The following is a 14036-nucleotide window of genomic DNA, read 5'->3' as shown; positions in this document are numbered from 1 at the left end:
CCCAAAAAAACTCAAAATAACTATATAAATTAGCTCTTAAGCAACCCCTACCACTAAATTAACCCTAGGCCTTAGTAAATGTAACTGTCTGGAGCATCTGCACCAAAAGCCAAAAGAGGGCCTAAGCCACAAAATTACTTGTGCTCGTCTGCAGACACTGCGGAATAAATTAAGAAATTACCACATAGTGGCTGAGATTCTAGTATATGGATTTACATATACTTTAATAGTCGTATATGCAGGCCCTTCTGGGCAGTGGGCACCTACTTTTAGTTTTAGACCATATGATATTTTCTGACTATTTCATAGTTCAACTTATTGTCACTGGCTGGTGACAAATAGCATGGCATTTTAATCAATAAAAGTTGTACAAGCTAAAAGATAAAAAAATAGTAGGACTTCTTGTTTCAACACTGTAAGCTGAATCTTGCTGAAATAATACTACACTAAAAGAGAGAAGTGAGCGTAGAAGAATGGCCATGTTTATGTCTACATTTCTGGTACTTTACCGCTAGATGAATAATTGACAGGACAAGTAACTAGGCAAAGCTCAATGAAAGAGGGCAACCTAGAGAGGAAGGTTTATATTGAAAATGTTGACCCATGACCTGCTGCACAGTAAACACTTATGAGTTGATGAGTTGTAAGTGAAAGCTTTTCTTGTGAATTCTTTTATTCATTTTAGCTGGCTTTCTGTGTTTAGCCTATTCCCCAATCAGTGCAGCAATACTTGCATTACCGAATATCCATGACCATGGGTCATTCTTACATTTTTGAGTACACAGCTGAGAAAAACCAAGGCTATCATGTGTTTCCTGCAATGTTTTATTTATGAATTATTTCTATGTGCTAAATAATAATAGGGAAGATATATTTCTACATATTATGAAAAGAATCTACATCAAATAGAGAGATTTAAAAGGAATCCTAAGTGTTCATTCACACCAGCTGGCTGCCCAGCACAGTCCTTGCCTTGTTTATAATTGACTCCGTTCACACCACCCCGTTGGATGCATGCAGTATTTTTTTTTGAGCTCAGCTTGGTGTGATGCAATTCACCAATGTGCACTATGCTGAGGCCGACAGAACTAAATGAAATGTCAATAAAGTTCTACCAAAAAAAAAAGAAAGTTATAGTGTGATGTGCTGTTTCCAGATAGAGTACACCACTGGCTGCGTTCTAAACCAGCTGCTGGTGTGAATGGGCCCTAAGTCCACTCGGTAGGGTGTGTTTTAGGGCTTCTAGCCTACATGTATTCATCACAGAAGCCAGATATTAGATTTTCCTCATAGCGGGTATTTCAATTAACACAAGACAGTGATATTCCAGCCTCCTTGCTATTTAACTACATTGCTGGTCTGCTCTGGCTCAGCCTGTTCCAGAACAGCCTTATGTGACTCTATCAGTCATTTACAGACATCAGTCAGGTTTGCAGTCTGTATGTTTAGGCCAGAGAGGTCTGGACACATACAGTTTGTGCGTTCTACTGTCGGATTCCTTTAGTACCACTTGTGATGTTGGCTCAGCAGAAGCCTTGGCCTGCACATAATGGCCTTGGCTTTTTACACCCACTCACGGGGTGCCCACTTCAACTGCTGCCCCAGGAGTACTAGGTCCACACAGGAGCCCTGACTGCTGCAGAACCCTTTGAGAGCAAAACCCACCTGTCTGCAATCAGGCTACTCCACTGGGCTACCTGTGACATCCTTTCTCTGCTAGAACTAGATCTCCCAGTGTCATCTACTGCCTTATCACAGTACCAGACAGTGCTTCTCTGCTGCAGTTCAGAAACATCTACAGGTTTTCTTCAAACCCACACACTGTGATTGAACAATGAAATGAAAGGCAGCACACTAAGTATTTCTCTGTCACTCTGTGATGCAATGCATGTAAATGCCATTATGTAAATGATTATGCTTTTAGGGGGTGTCCCGACTTGAGGTTAAATGGAATGACAGGCCCCTAACGAAGCCCTACCGGGTGAAACATGTTGGTAGAAGTCTGCGTGAGAGACATCATTCCATTTTACTTTGCTTTTATGACTACTAGGAATTACAACACTGGGATCCATAATTGTTTGTACCATTTTAAACGTTTCTGAATTGTAATAGTTTAGTAAACCTTTTAGAATGATTCTTGTGCTATCTGCAGTTACGTATTTTGCATGTAACCACATTTTTGCAAGCAACATCATCATCCTTGGGTGCACTGCTGCTATTAAGTGCTGGAGACACAGGTGAATACTTCACAGGACTGACTTACCAAAGCATTCATTGACCTCTGTGAATGCCTTGAGGTCTACATTTCTGGTAAGTGTGTATTTGAAGGTGCAGAACACAGATTATCTTGTACACCTGGGTGGAGAGTGCACTGACAAAGAAGTGCTGCAAGTTTTAACAGACAGAAACAAAAACCTATTTCCTGGGATTTCATTTTAAACACTTCAAGGCTTGTAACCTTCAATATAAATTGAACTGTCTTACCTATTGCCTGTGTTTTATGTTTTATTTCTTATTACGAAACTCAAATACAATTGAGAATACGGAGCATGAATAATATGCCTAAGTTTAAACGTATACTATTTCTTGGGATTAAATATTGAAATCTTCTACGCATGTATCTCTCATTATCAATTCCAAGAGTCTGTGTAAGTTGGTTTTTGTTGTGTGATAGATATTAAAGCCTATCTCCAGGTTAAAAAAAAATACCCTTGCATTGGGGCTACCCTCGCACTGCAACCCTCACGCTACAATGGTTAACTGGGCAGAGCTAGCTGTCACCGCTAGCTTCACCCAATTGTTTATATGTTGCCAGCATCTGTCAAAATGACATTATTCGGCGGGAGTTCATCGAGAGCGGACAGAATGGCAGTGGGACAAGGGTCTGGTTGGGAATTTTAGGGGGGACCCCACGTTCCCCCCCCCCATTTGTGGAGGTGGGGTTCCTCCGCCTGGTATGACTTTGAGGTAGAACTCCACACACTTTTTTTTTTTTTACATGGGGTCCCTCCTAAAATTCCTACCAAACCTTAAGGGTCTGATATGACTTTTGGGGGGAACCCCACACTTTTGTTTTCTTTTCTTTTAATTGGGTAACTCCTAACATTCCAACCAGACTGGGTCAGGTATTGTTTGGAAGGGGGACAAAAGTTGTTTTTTGATTCATGTCTCCCAGGGCATTACCCGAATCCCCATACACTTTTTATGGCCAATAAATTGCATGTAAGGCTTCAAAATGGGGACATTTGATTTTTAGGTTCTACCCCTAAAGACTTGCATTGAGTTCAAGTTCGAATTCAAACTTTTCCCATGTTCTAAAGTTCGAATTCGAACAGAACAGGGGGGTGTTTGGCTCATCACTACTGCTTATCCCCATAGATAAAATATAAATTGGGCATACACCAGTTAGGCCTAAAATCCATAAATAAAACTGTACTGCTGCTGGCCAATTTTATGATATTATCTAAGGTCTCTTAAATCTTGTGGTAAAAAAAAAAACACATGACTGTAGTAATTTTGGCCTACTACCCCTGATTAAAATTGTACAACTACTGCCCAATTTTACATTGCTGCATCCTCTACTGTGGCCTAAATCCTGTGGTATAGCCCCAGTCTGTGCTCTTTTTGCTCTGTTAAATTTAGGTCTAGACTTGCTATTTACCATTTTGCCAATTTAACACTGCTGTGTCAGCTGCTGTTTCTAAATCCCTTGCCTGCACTCTTTTTCTCTAGTACATTTTCACTAATTCTCCTCATTCAAAATGTCCTGCAGCTGGCCAATTTTACACTGCTGTATCATTTGCCATTTCTTAGTTCCTAATGAAGGTCTGCAGGAGAGTTTTGCATCAGTGACAACGGGGACAATCACAGTGAACTACTGCCCAATTTCTCCCCACCCAACAAAGTAGGTTCATAACCGCTTAATAAAAATGTATGTGATGCTGTTAAAGCTACATGAAAAAAAATTAATTCCACATCCAAATATGCACTGCCAGTGTTTGCTGTCGCTGAGATTGTCCGTAAATATTGTAGTTTTCTGTAATACCATGTACAGGCATCCTCAAAACATGTTGTTGAAAGGATTTGTGTATTTTCAATATTGCCCTCAAAAGCATGAAAAGACCCTTTTCCTGGTGCGCGGTATTTTTTAAACTTTTTTTCATTGGTACATGTACACCATAGCAGTGTCCAGCTTCTATTCCCACGCTTCCATTCCCTTGCATAATAGCCCTAAAAATTGCCAGAATTGAACCTTTTCGATGCCAGTGCTGTATGCCTTATGGTGTTGGCTGCGGGCCCTGTAAACAGACTCCTGGCAGCTATAGCCGATTGTCAACTGTCAGCTTTAGACTGGAAGCAATTCCAGGGGCCGGTAAACAGAGCCCCTATGCCTTCCTTCTCGGGCTATTCTGTCCCTCCTGCAGGCCCAAGACTGGCATCACGGGTGTGGGTGGGTAGCAGGGAGAGAGACCAGTGAATGCCTGTTCACTGATTTCCTCTCCAATGAATGAAGCTGATTATATCCTTTCCGGCTTTTCAGCTGTCATTCCCTGGCACAGTCTCTGCTTGATCAGCTTCTTTGAAGTGCATAGGTGACATTAGGGGTGGCATTAGTACCTATGTCAGAGGATGGGGGTGTAGTCATTTCTTTCATTTATGTATGTCTATATAATGGTTGTGGTTCTGTACGATGTCATTACTGAGCCTGATAAAGGTGACCCTGCGTGGCCCCGGAAGCGCTTGTCTTTTCTGACATCTATCAATTAAATGGATTTACACTGATATGAATCTTCATTTGTTAACAGAGTACGTGTCACCTCCGATGTGCTATCACATAGGGGGCTTGTGAGCCCCCTATAGTCTTCAATGGAATTCACCTCTTAGTTCAAGTTTGACTCATAATCAAAAACAAACTTCACTTGTAATTATTTGTTTTGTGACCCATGTGTCATCTAACATTCCATTTCATATGTTGCAAAGCCATAATAATCTAAAGATGGGTTGGGTGGTTTTAGTTCAGCAGTAGTGCAACTGAAAAACCTCAAAAAGATTTAATACCTGTGGCAAAATACAGTTGTACGATTGCTGTATCATTTTACCATTAGCAATTCTAATATGTTGCTTGATAGTTTTAATAGATTATATTTATTTTGCTAGTGCTCACAAATAGTTTTCAGACTATTTGCATTTGTGGTCATTGTTTTACTTGTTTGCATTTGTTAGGCTAGCAGACTTTGCTTAGCAATAGTAACTGGAGCAGCTTAGCAACAAAGGTGTGTGTGAGAACAGATTATGGCCCTTCAATAACTCTTCATTCCAATGAAGCCAACCATTCATTTTAAGAATATACTTAAGGACAGTCGAATTACTTTGCCTGTTAGGTACACGCCCATGTTATGAAATCCCAGTAATACAACAGATGCTTATTAGAAACAAACGATGGGTGGGTTAGAAGAATATGATGCACTTGTGTCACTGGTTATCCATTCAGTAAAACAAAAGTCACATTTGTCAGGATTAAAAAAACATGTTTATAATACATGACAAATATCAGAGAGCTGCCCTTATTTAAAATGATCTCCAGACACCCATAGTGGCCTTGAGTTATGGATTCTGGTCATCATCAATGCTATTTCTATATGTCCTTGCTATTTTTATAGTCATCAAACCGTGTCACATAACATAGTGCAACCAAGTCATTTCTATAAAAACATGAGCTATAAAGGCATGGCTATATGTTTACAGCCCAAATTTAGGCAAATAAAAAAAAAAAACATATAGTACCCCAGTAGTCTCTCTGCGGGGTTCAAAGAAAAAATGCAACTCTGGCTGCAATTCTTAACTCCTTTCTGCTGCAGTCCTTTGCAGTAATCCCTTTTTGCCACATGAATAGGCTTCCAGGCTATATGACATCCAGTGTTAGACTGAGGGGATCCTGTGAGTACAGGGTGTCATGAATCTGCCCCCTGAATGGGTGCCCTGCATTCACATACAATAATGCAGAGAGCAGCAACCATGCTTGCATATCACGTGAATCACCGGAACATATCTAAAATAGCTAAATAAATAAAAAATAAAAGCAGGGGTCTTCCAGGGAAGATCTCAAAGCAGGGCTTTAAGTATAGCTGATTGCCAAATGTTAGAAGGCATTTTAACTTCGATTTAACTTAAAATCAACTTCGATTAAAAATGTTCTTCAGTTTTGGGAAGAGTTGGGAAGGGTGAGAACCTCCATTAACTTTTTTTTAAATTTCTGTCCCCATTTGGAAGTATTCTTCTCATTACCTGTCTATTAAACTGACTTTAGTTACTCATCTCATCTCATCTCTTGATGTCTATTTAAAAGTGTCAGACAGAAGAGTAAGTGAAGGAAAACATTTGCACGGATAACCAGTGACTCTCTCTCTCTCCTCACCCCAACTCCACAGAGGAGGTACAGCAAATGGTACCATACTTTCTGGGCCAGGGGAACCTGGAACCCAACCATATGGGACCTTATTGAAGTTCTGTACTGCCACTTTTGTAAATTTATACACCTCTGCCAAAAGAAAAAAAAATAAGATGGTGATATCACCTTCTCTGGTAGAAATAAAGTATAAGCTCACTTTAAAACAAATTGCACTTATCCTTTTGGGAACTTTAGTATGATGTCATCGATACCACCCACCCCCTGTAGTGCTATGCAGGGGTTGGCAGGAAGCTGGTATGCAGGGGGTGGGTGGTATCGATGACATCATACTAAAGTTCCCAAAAGGATAAGTGCAATTTGTTTTAAAGTGAGCTTAAATAAGCACTTATTCTCAATATATGCATTTAATATATTTAAAGAAAGCACAATTGCAATAAAAGGATTTTTGTAATATCTGCCAGGAGTTCTGTGTTAAAAAAACAAACAAGGTTGGACCTATCTTTACTTGACTACACACTTTTAAAGTAATAACACACAAAAAGTGATAAAGTACATTCTTCTACTCGGGCACATACTCTGTCACATTCTTTGACATGAATGTTACATTATTTTCATTCCCAGTAGGTATATCACAGCTGGAGATTTATTCTACAAATAACCATATCTAAGAAATGATTCACATATTTGGAATACTTGCAATACATTAGCCAGAGGAGGGAAATACACTCAGTACAGAGCTATGTGAATTGGATAGCCCATTTTCTATAGAATTTAATACAGAATGACAATATCTTTCACTACAATTTATTTCCACCAATCAGACTTCATAAAGCAGCCGGCTGTCTTATAGAGTTGATGCTTTGTGTTGATAGCGGAGCCAGTTAGGGAAAACAGTGTAATAGTTTTCCAGGCATGAGGCATGTTTGAGCAGGCCCTAAATATCCACCACCTTCTGATGGACAATAAGCAGACCCTGACTGCTCCCTTCTAATTGTGCTATATAGTATAGCCAGTACAGCAGGCTCTCGGTTCGAATTAACCGATGGACTCCCGTAACCGAAGCTAGCCGAAGGATCGGCCGAAGCTACGGCTAGATCCTTCGGCAGCTTCCTGAATAGACCCCTATGTTTAGATGAAACACTACACTACACTACACTACACAGGACACTTTTCAAGACAATGCGTTGGTGAAAAGTGTCCTGTCTTCTCATCTGCACATGGTGTGCTGGTGATATCTTGGATTGGGACTTAACTTGTGGCGGTGCCATCTGCTATTTCCCCATGGCACCCTTTTTATGATTGGGTCTCAATGCTGTATGGAGTGCGCTGGATATCTTGGATTGTTCTGTGTCATCCCTTGTTAAACAAATATTGATATAAAAAGCAGTTGGACCCTCAGACCTTTGTTTGGTGCTCTCATTGGGCTGTGTACATGTGAATCTTCAAATCTGGACCCCCTGCTTTTGGGACACCCCGCTTTTGTTTAAAGCAGCCTTACCAGAGCCGCTATGCCTTCTTGCAACTCGATTGATCTTATGATAATTTTAATCCAGCTCCTTGTTCCTAATTGTTTTGTGTCTTCTGCATCTAACACACTTCAGGAGGTTTTGAATATATTTGTTACATGTTCCCATTCACATTGCATAACTTTTAACTGCTGCTTGCATATTACATTCTCTATTGGAATGCAAAGGAAGCTGGGCAGGTTAATGTTAATATAATGAAACCTGTCTGTCTGCAGATTTTATTATCAGTTGTGAACTAGATTTGAACACTGTCTGTCCTAACAAGAGGTTAAACATCTAGAAGTTCTGTATGTCAACAAGGGGAAGCTCAGTTTGTCCCTAGTCTTTCTATGGCAACAGCCAAAGTTTCCTGTGACTTGGAAATTGAGAGAGAATCTTGATGCACAGACACATATAAAGTAAGAAATAGAGATGTTCAGATACCAGTGGCATTTTCATGAGTACTACCAGGGTTGCAGTGGTTGCAGCGGTTGCCTGGCCCTGGTGCTCCACCACTGTCTTGAAATCATTAGTCTGTATTGTTTTAGAAAAACCGTCACATGACACTAAATAAAAATATATCAGTAATTGGTATCTGTGAGTACTTGGATCAGTACTTGGACTTGGTCTGCAAAAAATTCTTTTTGTTTATTTTTTTCTAAACGTTTTAAATTTTTTTATATTTTATATTTATTTCTTTATGTATTTTAATTTTTGTTATTTTTTTAAAAATATTCTTATTTTGTAACTTTACTGCTTTGGCTTCAATGAAATATCAGGGGTCTGAACAGACCCCTAATATTTCCCTTTTAAAATAGAAAAAGAGATTGAGGACACAGAGACCTCAATAGACATGTGCACCGCAAAAAAATTTGTTTAGTTTCGTTTCGTTTTGATTCATGTTTTGCGTTATTTCATTTTTCGGGATTTGGGTCCAAAAATCAGTTTGTTTCGAGATTCGGACTAAATTCATTAGCGGTGGTCTCTACGAATGTTCGTTTCCGTTTTGTGTTCGTTTCGCAGCAGTATAGTGAGATTTTTTTCAAAATGTCACTTTACTGCAACGAACATTCGTCCACAAACGAAAATTCGTACAGACTACCGCTAACGAATTTTGTCAGAAATGTAATTTTTGGACATTCGGATTCGTTTTTATTCTCCATTTCTGTTAATCGGAAATTTGGATACATTCAGATCTTCGAATAACAAAAATGCATCCGAAAAAAAATATTTTTCCAAAACAAAATCGCAAATGTCTAGTCCTCAATCTCTTTTTCTGCATCCCCTGTTATAAATGAATAGGAAGCCTCTATACTGTGTGTTCCTGAGCTGACATTTACCCCGAGCGGGGCGGTGCGGTAGGAGAGCTCAGCCTCCTGTGACACTGCGGCTCACATTGCTCTGTGCCCCGTTCGGCCTCCTGACAGTTTCTCTCCTCCCCGCTGGGTGCTGAGCTGCATCAGAGCACACACAGAGCAGCGCACAGCTGGGAGGAGAGATATTAAGGATGCACTGTAATTTCGGCCGAAAGATGGCACTTCGGCTTATGCTGTGTGATTGGGAACACATAACAAACATATAGAGGGGTTTTCTCAAATTTGACTGCAAAAGTTGCAAAAGTGGAAATACACCTTAAGGCAGGAGTGGGCAACCTTGGTACTGCAAATCCCATCATGCATCTGCCTCTGGGAGTCATGTCTGTGGCTGTCTGAGTCTTGCAATGCCTCATGGGACTTGTATTTCCAAAATACCTGGAGGGCCAGAGTTGCCCACCCCTGCCTTTTGGTGTCCATCTTCTGCTACTAGGAATGCTGGTAGATAAGCGAACAAAAATGTGTTGTGCTACCCTAAAAAAGTAGGTTGATTTACTAAAGGAGTACCAAATGTTTACATTGCAAAATAAATGTTTAATTAAAAGTTTAGTAAATATGGTAAAAATGTATTTTTGGTTGCACGTGATTGGATAATTAAAGTGAACACAGCTTCGCCTTCTAGTCCTTTAGTAAATCAACTCCAGTAAATGAATGCTTAAAATGGAAAGAGAATCCTGGCTCTTCAGATCCATAAAAAACACATTTATTTAGAGAACACGGGCTCCTTTCTATAAATGTCAGTCCTTCATTAGCCCTTATGCACTTTTACTGCGGTTTGTGCTGCTTTCCCTCCACTTGACAGATGGCAGATTTGGCTGTTTAAGCTCAATGCTCCAATATTAACAAGGTACAGAAGGTACAAACCAGAAGCCGAACCTAGTTACTTTATTTACCAGATATGGTTCACTGAAATGTTATTTTCGATGCCATTTTTGAAGAGAATAAAAATATATGGTGCAGGTTTACTTACTGTAAACTGAATAGTTACTTATTATATGTGTGCTTTCAATAGCTGTACAGCAGCAGAAGGTTTCAGTGTATGCTTGCGATCATAATTTGTCCACCTTTTAATAAGCTTTTACTGTCATTGGGGCCATTTTAAGACACTGGTGGGTCCAGGGCTAAATCGCATCCTATCTTTTCATTCCCTCGGCACAAAAAAGCATGCTAACACCACATATAGAGACTAAAAGAGAGAGACAGACTATAGAGAGTAAAAGATACATGCATGCCTGCTAGGACTTTTATAAAGGTTTATATCTATTTAAATGTTTCTCTCTCCACTACAATGTGCTGAACAGAAAATCAAACATTGCACTGATTTCTTTTTAAGCTAAACTCCAGGAACAACTATTTTGCATATTTGCTGTGTAAAAAATAATGACACCTAATAATGTGCGTACTATGAGTGTATGCTGCTGTGTTAGGTAAAAACTATAACTATCATTTACCTGGACACTGATGCAAGCTGAATTTTCGGCACTGAAACTTAGGCTGCATTCACACGGGGACTTATGCTGCGTTTAGGGACTCCTGTGGCAAAAACCTATGGATTATTGTGGCAGGAATTCCAGCTATCCCTGTTCAGATGCAGCCACTGTGCATCTATCCTGCATCCAGGGACAATCATCTATCCCGACATGCAGGTAATTGTACCATGTACGATTACATGCAGACTACCGTTGAGAGATGCGGCCGCTGTCACCCTGTCATTAACTTGAATGGGCACAGCAGCCGCATCTGAACGGGGACACCTGGGATTCCTGCTGTAAGAAGCCACAGGAATCCCCGAACGCAGCATAAGTTTACGTGTGAATTTGGCCTTACAGTTCTGACTCTAGTACACTGCATACAGTAAAAGATGGTGGGTTCCTCGCTCTCCACCTCATCCATTCAAGAAACATCTTGTATCCTTTTCACAGAATGCAAGGCATTATGTGACTGGAGGATGGGTGGATACATGTCACAATTTCCCCTCATCCAATTACAGAACATATTTTGTAAAAAGAATACAAGACGTTTTCTGAATGGTCAAGGTGGAGTGCGAGCGACCTGCTGTTTTTCACTGTATGCAGTGTTTTAGAGCCGGGACTGTACGTTTCAGCGCTGGAAGTTCAGCATGTGTCAGAATAAAAAAAAGTTCGATTTTTTTACCTAATGCAGCAGCATACAAGCATCATACACACTAGAGCTGCAGCTAACGATTATTTTCAAAATCGATTAGTTAGCCGATTATTAAGTTCGATTAATCGGTTAATCGGATAAACACAAAAAAAAAATCAAAAATGGCTCCAGTGATGGGACTACTAGTTTGTATTGAGATTGTAGTCCATCACAGGAGCAAGCTTGGAGCGGTGGAAAAAAATAGTGTGGTGTGCAATATAGTGAAAAGGAAAGTGTAAAATTATACAGCAATGAATGCAGAATTGCACCGGCTATAGAGGACTACAAATCCCAGCAATAGTACATTATACAGCGCAATGCAGAATATCACCAGCTATAGAGGACTACAACAAATCCCAGCAATAGTACATTATAGCTGGTGGTATTCTGCATTGCGCTGTATAATGTACTATTGCTGGGATTTGTAGTCCTCTATACAGTGCAGTGCAGAATATCACCAGCTATATAGGAATACAACAAATCCCAGCAATACATTATACATACAGTGTATAATGTATTGCTGGATGTGTATTCCTATGTATAATATACAGCACAATGTACCATAAGCTATAGAGGAATACAAATCCCAGCAACACATTATAGAGCACCATGTGTGGGAAGTGCAGGCTTACCTGAGCAGTCTTCCAGCAACTTGCTTCTGAGATCGGACCTGTCTATCAGCGGCTGTCATCCCCCCACACCTGCTCCTCCTTACTACATCTCCCCGCGTCCCTGTGCCAATCGTGGATGTGGGCGGGCGGTGAGTGTGAGGCGGGGAGGAGGTGCGGCGTGGATGCGGGCGGGCGGGTCTGGCAGCGGCGAGCGTGAGGTGGGGAAGAGGTGCGGCGCGCAGCGTGTGTGGAGCCGTGAACAGGGCCAACTGATCGGAAGCCGATTAATCGATTATTGAAAAAGTTGACAACTTTTTCAATAATCGATTATAATCGATTATGTCGATTAGTTGTTGCAGCCCTAATACACACATGATTACATGTAATTCTTTTTGACACAACAAATGTTCAAAAATGATTTTCCCTGAACTTCATCTTTAAAGTGTATGTATCAATGGCTCACTTTAGCAGAACTCAGGATTCTGTGATCCAGTTTACACACTTCCATGCAGCACCCACAGCAGTTATGTGTAAGATCTTCAGGTGCTCCTCTCTGATTGAGGAAATTAAGTCACTTATTCTGAAAGTAGGTGGCAGAGTGATCTCCTCTAACTTCCTGTTGTGTCACAAGACAGGAAGTGAAAAAAACACCTTTTAGGGTTTTAAACACTCCCTACCCTATTCAAAGCAAAGAAAAGGGTTTTGCTTTAGAAACAATTTCTAAGTACAGTCTTTGCCACACACAAGGCTGGCAGTATATTTGTTGCTGATATCCTGTCTTAATGCGCAGCTGTATTGCAGAAAGCAGATGTACCCCTTTATATAGGACAGACAGTAGTACCTGGTCATCTGGAGCATACCGATTGGGGAGATTATCAAATATCCTGTAAAATAATTTTTTTGAGGGTGCCTCTTTCTAGATGCAAAATATGCAAAGAGTTTTTTTGGATTTATAAACTGCAGACAAGAGTCCTAAATCATTATGGAACACAAACCAATTCCAGATTGCATTTTACCACTTCAAAGAGCAGTCAGTAAAGTGATCTAACCTATAACAACAAATTAGTAGGCATCTTTCATCCTTCTAACTGCTCTAAACTGAGAGAAAGTAAATTCTAATTAGTTGCTTAGGGTTACTCATTTCCCCACCCCCATCCCAAGATATCGGCTTTGCATTTTGGCAGCACTGCACAGCCTCCTGTCAAAACCATCCTGGCCAATGTATTCGCTATAAGCTCTTCTTTGGACCCTATTAGGGGTTTGTACTCCATCAGAGCAATGAGTACAAACTCTCCATAGGGTTCAATGTAGAGCTCAGTGGAGTAGCTTCAGTGGAGAGTGTACAGCACAATGTAGGATGCTGACAAGAGGCTGTGTGGTGCCAATGAGCTGCACAGCAAATGTCATGCTGGATCAAGAATAGGTACTGTAAGTACATGATTTGAAGGGGCAGGGGTCCGCCGCAGAATGTGTGTAATCACACCAAAGATGTATACTTTAGTAATATGCAGTATACTGATATACTGTATGTATTTATGCATTTGTATTAATATATGCAAGCAGCACTGGGGGTCCCAAGTTCAAATCTCGGTCAGGACATTATTTGCAAGGAGTTTCCATGTTCTTGCTGTGCTTGCATGGGTTTTCTCCCACACTCCAAAGACATGCTGGTAGGTTAATTGGCTCCTGTCTAAATTGGCCTTGTATGTATGCATGTAAGATAGGCCCTTCGATTGTAACCTCCTTGAGCGTAGGGACTGATGTGAATGTGCAACTATGTAAAGTGCTGCATACATTTTTGGCGCTATATAAATACCTGCAATAAATAAATATACATTTGTGTATAAGTAGGCCTTGACCAGACACAGAAATCAATACACTCCTCCATGCTGTACTATCTGAATGCATGTATTATCAGTACCTAAATGCAAGATTAAGAATGGAGCCCACTGAAAAAGGAAAAGGATATGAAGAT

At 40.4% G+C, this 14036-nt stretch overlaps 1 protein-coding gene across 1 annotated transcript in view; it reads right to left on the bottom strand.

Annotated features, from left to right (window-relative positions):
* Positions 1-14036, bottom strand: part of LOC108785035 (uncharacterized protein KIAA2012-like) — a 124952-nt gene that overhangs the window by 94544 nt on the left and 16372 nt on the right. The window lies entirely within an intron of this gene.

This window comes from Nanorana parkeri, unplaced genomic scaffold, assembly GCF_000935625.1.
Source record: "Nanorana parkeri isolate BGI_ZX_2015 unplaced genomic scaffold, ASM93562v1 scaffold139, whole genome shotgun sequence".
Classification (NCBI taxonomy): domain Eukaryota; kingdom Metazoa; phylum Chordata; class Amphibia; order Anura; family Dicroglossidae; genus Nanorana; species Nanorana parkeri.
The sequence above is the reverse complement of the archived record's forward strand: the minus strand, read 5'-3'. Positions and strand labels throughout refer to the sequence as shown.